At 52.5% G+C, this 6,603-nt stretch overlaps 1 protein-coding gene across 1 annotated transcript in view; it reads left to right on the top strand.

The window, feature by feature from the left end:
• The first annotated feature begins 4,460 nt into the window (after window positions 1-4,460).
• The window catches only part of NLRC5 (NLR family CARD domain containing 5), a 51,828-nt gene continuing 49,685 nt past the window's right edge, over window positions 4,461-6,603 (top strand). The window contains exon 1 of the mRNA XM_023747084.1: window positions 4,461-4,771. The gene's annotated coding sequence lies outside the window, so the exon portion shown is untranslated. The remainder of the gene's footprint in view (window positions 4,772-6,603) is intronic.

Here is a 6,603-nt window from a genome sequence, read left to right as displayed (position 1 = left end):
CCTGGCAGAGTCTTAGCCGTTCACTCCGTGCCCGGGGCCACTGGAGGGTCAACAGTTGAGATCCTGACTTTTTAAGTAACCTGAATGTTTTGCTGCTTTTTATAAAAGGACTATTGGCACTGATGAAAAATGATAACGTCAGGCCATGAAAGTCTTAATTTACTAAGAATATACTTGTGTTTGCCCACATTCCCGGATTTAAGTGGTACTGGCTGACATAGAAACCCATCCAGGTTTCATTCCCCAAACCTCACGGTGGCGTTAGGTATCTTCCTCTCGGCAGTTGTACACACTCTCCTCTCGCCCACTCAGAATGAGGAGGACAGAATTCCTTCCTTCCCTTAGCAACAGCACAGCTCCAGGCCTCATGCCACGCCAAGCCCCCTTTTAAGTCTTGGATGGAAAAGAAATTCATTTCAAAGGAGGGGCATCACCGTTTTGTGAGGGGCCTGGAACCCGAGACCATGGTGGCACCATTTCTTCTTGCTAAAGGGGTGGGGCCTCTCCCTGTGGTGTCAGGTTGTGAGGATTAAACTCCAGATTCCATGGACCCAAAATAGTCCCAGGAAGGTGCTTCTGGGAACAGCTGACAAGTGTTCAGATTGGCCCCAGCCCCACTAGGACGGGGGGAAACATTCAGGCCACAATTAAGGCTTAAGACAGCTGACAGGTGGGGGACGTGGCAGAAATGTCAATCTTCCTCAACAGTCACTAAATGTCGTCTAATAAGGCACTACGTTCTATTAATACTTAGAAAATGATTGGTTTCGATCTTCATTATTTTTCATAGGTAAAGCTACTTTAAAATAATATATTTTTTACTTATTGAGGAAGAGAGAGAGAGAAACATTGACGGTTGCCTGTATACCCTGACCAGGGCTCAAACCCACAACCTGGGTGTGTGCCCTGACCAGGAATTGAACCAGCAACCTTCCAGAGCTCTAGCCAACTGAGCCACTCCGCTCAGGGCTGGATCTTCATTATTAAGTAGCAATTAAATAGCTAAGAATGAACCAAAAACTCCCAAATTTCAGCTCAGGCCAACGTAGCAGCTGATTAAGTTTGCAGCTTCCAAGATGTTTGTTGGTTTTAATCTTAGTTCTACAGAAGAAACACTCCCCCAAATGAGCTCATGGTCATTTGGGGACCTCAGGTTCAGCCAAGTTCACCGGCTTCTTCCCTGTGTCTTCGGGTCTTTAATATGCGTGATGGGCCTAAAGGGGGTGTGGCCGGGTCCGCAGCCTCCTTCCTGTGAGGGGCCCCGGGAAAATGCAGTCAGTTACTAGCAGTACCTCAGCTGGCATTCTAAGTAGGAAGCAGGTACTTGGTTAGAATGACATTTTACGTAATAACCACGGAGATAAATATTCTGTCTGTAGCCAAAAGGGAGGCGAGAAGCCACACCTGTCTACAGCCTGACAAGGGAGAGCTTCTGGGAGTCTGTGTCCTAGGAGCAGCCTTGATACCTGTTTCTAAGGAAGTTAATTGACCCTGTGTATGAAGAACTGTAACCGGCTCCCCCGGTACCTACCTCGACACTAATTCTTCTCAGGACCTACTCCCACCCCACCCCTCTTGGTTTCTAGTCCTATAACCCGACTGGAGTCCCAGCAGGCCTCCAAGGGTGAGGTGCGAGGAGTTGTACCACACAGGGACACCAAAAGAACAACGTGGTTTTTCAAGTTCATCCAGACAAAAATCGGGGTGTGCATGGGAATGGATAGGAGGGTGTGGGGTGCTGGTGGAAGGAACAGAAAGATCAGTCTGAACGTGTTCGTACAGGCCCAGGGAGCAGAGGTTCTGGAATGATGGACTAAGCATGAGGAGTTAGAAAGAACTGGAACACTGTGCTCGGTGGTTGGCTGAGACAGATGACAAGGTGGTCTATCTGCCCGGCTGGCCTGGCTCAGTGGTTGAGCGTCGACCTATGAACCAGGAGGTCATGGTTCAATTCCTGGTCAGGGCACTTGCCCGGGTTGTGGGCTCAATCCCTGGTCGGGGGTGTGCAGGAGGCGGCCGATCAATGATTATTCTCTCTCATCATTGATATTTCTATCTCCCCCTCTCCCTTCCTCTCTGAAATCAATATATGTATATGTATATGTATATGTATATGTATATGTATATGTATATGTATATGAATATGTATATGTATATGTATATGTATTTTTAAATGGTGGTCTATCTACACTGAATGAAGGTGACGTGCAGGAACTGCCTTGGGACACTAGAGGAAGACATGTAAAGGCTTACTGAGGGAGACCGGAATGTTAGAATGGATGTAGCATGTGAGATCTGCTCACCCACCCTGCCAGGGTCCAGAAGACACAACTTTCATCACGATTGAGAAGTAAATTAGGGAGGGGGAGCCCCGCCTCACTGCAGAGCTCTGGGTCACTCATCGCTATAGGTCAGAAATGACAGTGGGAAATAGTGCCACTTGACTGGTATCCCTAAATACAATGGGGGTAACAGTTCCAGAGTGGCAGGGACCAAGTGGTGGCCCTTAACCATCAAAGACAAGCTGGCTGTGCTTAGCATCATGGGCAGCAGAGGCAACACGGAGGTCAGATGGTTTGACTTGCAGAGAGCTTCAGCTTTGGCGAGTTGGTCGTGGTATTGCCTTGGGAAGAAAGAAGTGGATTTTCTACTCAATTCCTATTTGATGGGGATAAGCAGAAGAGTCCTAGGTCGAGTGAATGCAAGTCTCTTGAATCACCAAAACAGAATTATGGCCCCCTCCATCAACGCCCAGGCTTAAGCCAGTTTACAGACTCAGAACCCCTTGAATGAAGGGGGCTGGGTCCCCCTGAGGAAGGGCCCTGCAACACTGAAAACAAACATATGCTATAATGCCCCGGTTCTCAACCTGTGGGTCGCGACCCCTTTGGGGGTCGAACGACCCTTTCACAGGGGTCGCTTAAGACCATGGGAAAACACATATATAATTACATGTTGTTTTTGTGATGAATCACTATGCTTTAATTATGTTCAATTTGTAACAATGAAAATACATCCTGCATATCAGATATTTACATGATGATTCATAACAGTAGCAAAATTACAGTTATGAAGTAGCAACGAAAATAATTTTATGGTTGGGGGTCACCACAACATGAGGAACTGTATGAAAGGGTCGCGGCATCAGGAAGGTTGAGAACCACTGCTGTAAGGTGTCTCCCAGCCTTCCCCCGGGGGACTGCTCTGGGAAAAGGAAATGACCAGACGTTCAGGATTACTCGACACTGGCTCTAAATTGACATGAAATCTAGGAGACCCAAAGCATCACTGTGGTCCCCGGTCGGGGTGGAAACCTGTGGAGGTCAGGTGATCAATGGCATTTTAGCTCAGGTCGATCTCACAGTGCGTCCAGTGGGTCCCTGAACACATCCTTAGAGGTAGGTGTGTCCCCAGCAACTGGCAGACTCCCCACATTGGTTCCTTGACCTCTGGGGTGAGGGGTGTCAGGGCATAGAAGGCCACGTGGAAGTCACTAGAACTGCCTCTACGTAGGAAATGGTCAATCGAAAGCAATGCCACATCCCTGGAGGGATTGCAGAGAGAGCGTCACCAACAAGAGCTTGAAAGGTGCAGGGGTGGGGATTCCCAGTCTCCATTCAGCTCTCCTCTTTGGCCCGCACGGAAGACAGAGGGGTCTCGGAGCACGACTGGATGCTCACACACTTAGCGGCTGCTGCTGCCGCCGCCGCCAGCAGTCCTGGGCCTGCCTTGGCTTGTACAGTATCACTGCAGTGCCTGCCCCATTTCACTGGCCTTCTTCCCTGTGTCTTCACATGACCTTCTTATAAGACTCCAGTCACTTGATTTACATCCGCTGATATTTCATTTCCAAGTACGGTCACATTCCGAGGTTCTGGATGGACATGAGTTTTCGGAACACAAATTCAGTCCACAGCAGGGAGAAATGATTTAACCGCGACACAACGATTCCAGTGAACTGGAAGCTAAGACTGCCACCTAGCCCAACCGGCGTGGCTCAGTGGTTGTGTCAACCTATGAACAGGTGGTCATGGTTCAATTCCCAGTCAGGGCAAATGCCCGTGTTGTGGGCTCGATCCCCAGTTGGGGGGGTGTGCAGGAGGCAGCCCATCATCATTGGCTGGGGTGAAAATGAGGAATCCCATAGGATGTCACTTAGCACTACCATATCCTGTGATTAAAGTCACTGGGAAACTACAAGAAGCCAATTAAGACAGGGTGACTGGGCCCAGACTTCTCAGGAATGAAGGCTGGGGTCATCCCACCAGGTAGGGAACCAGGCATGACCGGCTGAGGTGTTTGCTGAGGGCCTGGGCTGGGTAGTGGAAGATGACAGCTCTAAAACCCAGCAACCATGTGACCGGTTGCAGAACTGAGGGCTGTAATTATCATGCATATTTCTTCCTTGTTGGTTATGCACGCTTGCATAGTCATACACAAGCATGCATGCTTATATACAAATATTGAAAGCAAATATTTTTATTTTCTTTCTTATCATTTAACCTAAGATGAATTAATAACGGCTAACCGTGCATCACAGGATGGAAGTCACAGGAGCTCAAGGAGAAGAGTGACCGCCCCCCAAGGACGGGGCATCCTCTCCTGTGCAAAGGCCCCACGATGCCTGCCTTACTCCACTGGTTCTCCCCGCATCCCGATCAGCCACCTGTCCATCGCCAGCCGCCAGGAGGAGTGGGTGGAAGACAAGTCCATGGCTGTCTCCATGCAGAACATGTCTGTCATCTCCAAGGAGGCCCTGGGGCGCCTGCTGGTAAGCGTCCCCACTCTGCTGACGGGCCTCTCCCTGGCCCCTCTCTGGGCCGAGGGCAGGACGAAGGTCCCGGATCCTTGACTCTTTGCAGGTTGAGCGTTGATCATCAGTCTGTCGACTGTGAGGTCAACTCCTCCGTTGACCTTCAGATCAACACACAGCTAAATATGTTTCCTGCTCCCTGTGGGGAAGCAGGGAGGCCAGACTCCCGGCATTGGTCTCAGCAGAGAGGGAAGGCCCTGCTGACAGAGGGTTCTAAGGGCACCAAAGGCGGCTCAATCTGGCATGTTTGTGGGGGTGAAGGAGCCCAGAACTGGCCAAGCTCTGGGCTGGCCCTGGGCCACAGGTGGGCACTGCCTGGAGGCCAAGGCCGCCCTCTTGTGGTGGTGGGGGACGCTGCAGCCTGTGACTCTGACAGCATGTAAACGGATGCCCCTGACTGCTCCCTATCCCCAAGGGGAGTGTGAGTAAGTACACGTCTCTGGGCCCCTTTGATGCCCCCTGCAGGTGCGGGGCGGGCGGGCAGCCAGGGCAGGGAGGAAGCAGGGCACCAGATGTTCTGACCGATGTCTTCCCTGGGAGATAAGCCTGTGAGGGTTGGCACCACGTCCGTCTGGCTCACCCCACACAGTGGCTGGGACACAGCAGGCACTCGGGAGATTCCTGTTGAATGAATGAAAGGCCAGCTGGGAGGAGCCTCTAGTTGTGAGTGCAGCTCTCCCTCCGCTTCCCCATCTGAACTCGGGGCTGGCAGCTTTCCGAGGCTCCTTTTCGGCTTCCGGAAGCTGGCTCTAGGCCCAGCAGGGCCACCTGGGAAAGGGCAGGAGAGGGGTCCAGGCCTCACCCGGCCTTCTCCAGGGTCACTTCATCCACAAGATGTTCTCAGACGCCTCCTTCCTCCCCACCTGGGGCCCCGCCTGCGGGCCGCCTGCACGCTGGACTTCCGGTTCTCCACGCAAGTCCCCGCCTCCCTGGCCAAGGCCACCTCCCAGGACGGCCACTTCATACTCGCCCGTGCTCATGCCAACCCTGTGCCAGGAGCACTGCTCTGCGCCTATTTACACACAGAAGGACGGTCAGTAAGTGGCAGTGCTGATGCCCCCACACTGTGCTCTGTGCTCCCCTGTGGTTCCTTCTAAAGGGCTGTTCTTTGGGGGGCCTGCCCTCTTATTGGTTGTTTGTTGGATCTCTCACGTGGTGGATGGTTCCTCGTGTGGTCTGTGATACTTGGTTACTCGGAAGCTTGGAGAGTGGTTTTGCACTTACGCCAGGAGCCTCAGTGGTTGCATCAGGCACGGTTCTGGGTGTGTTGGGGGGGGGGGGGGGCGGCTGTTAGGTTCAGCTCTCGGCTCAGGATGACCTGTGCCAGCGGGCAGGACGGCGTAGACGTCAGAGCTGCATGTGCACGGGCTGGGGTTTCCTTCCTAGGGTCCCTGCCCAACGCAGCGCTCCTTGTGGCTTCCTTCGGTGGGTAAAGCGTCGTCTCCTTTCAACAGAGGGGAGTTATTTTAACCCCAACGCCTCCTCTCACGTCTTTGCCTCGGAGGCTGTTGTAACCCCACACGCCAGTGTGGTCTGAAACCACATCCTGGGCTCATCTCTCTGGGTCGCTGTGCTCACAGCCTGGGCTCTCCGTGCCACCTTTCTCTCTCACGTCCACGATGGTCCTTTCCTTCGTGTGAAGCTCACTGTGCGTTAGGTGAAACTCTCTGTTGTGAAGCCACCGTTTGGGTTTCATGGGCTGTGGCCCCGTCCCCACTGTGCTGCAAACAGAAGAGTCTGCTTGAGGGGCTAAGGCACCTCAGGTCAACCCTGGCGCCCCCTGGTGGCCA

The sequence above is a fragment of the Myotis lucifugus genome, unplaced genomic scaffold (genome assembly GCF_000147115.1).
Source record: "Myotis lucifugus unplaced genomic scaffold, Myoluc2.0 scaffold_792, whole genome shotgun sequence".
Lineage (NCBI taxonomy): Eukaryota > Metazoa > Chordata > Mammalia > Chiroptera > Vespertilionidae > Myotis > Myotis lucifugus.
Note: the sequence above shows the minus strand (reverse complement) of the source record. Positions and strands in the feature narration are given on the sequence as shown.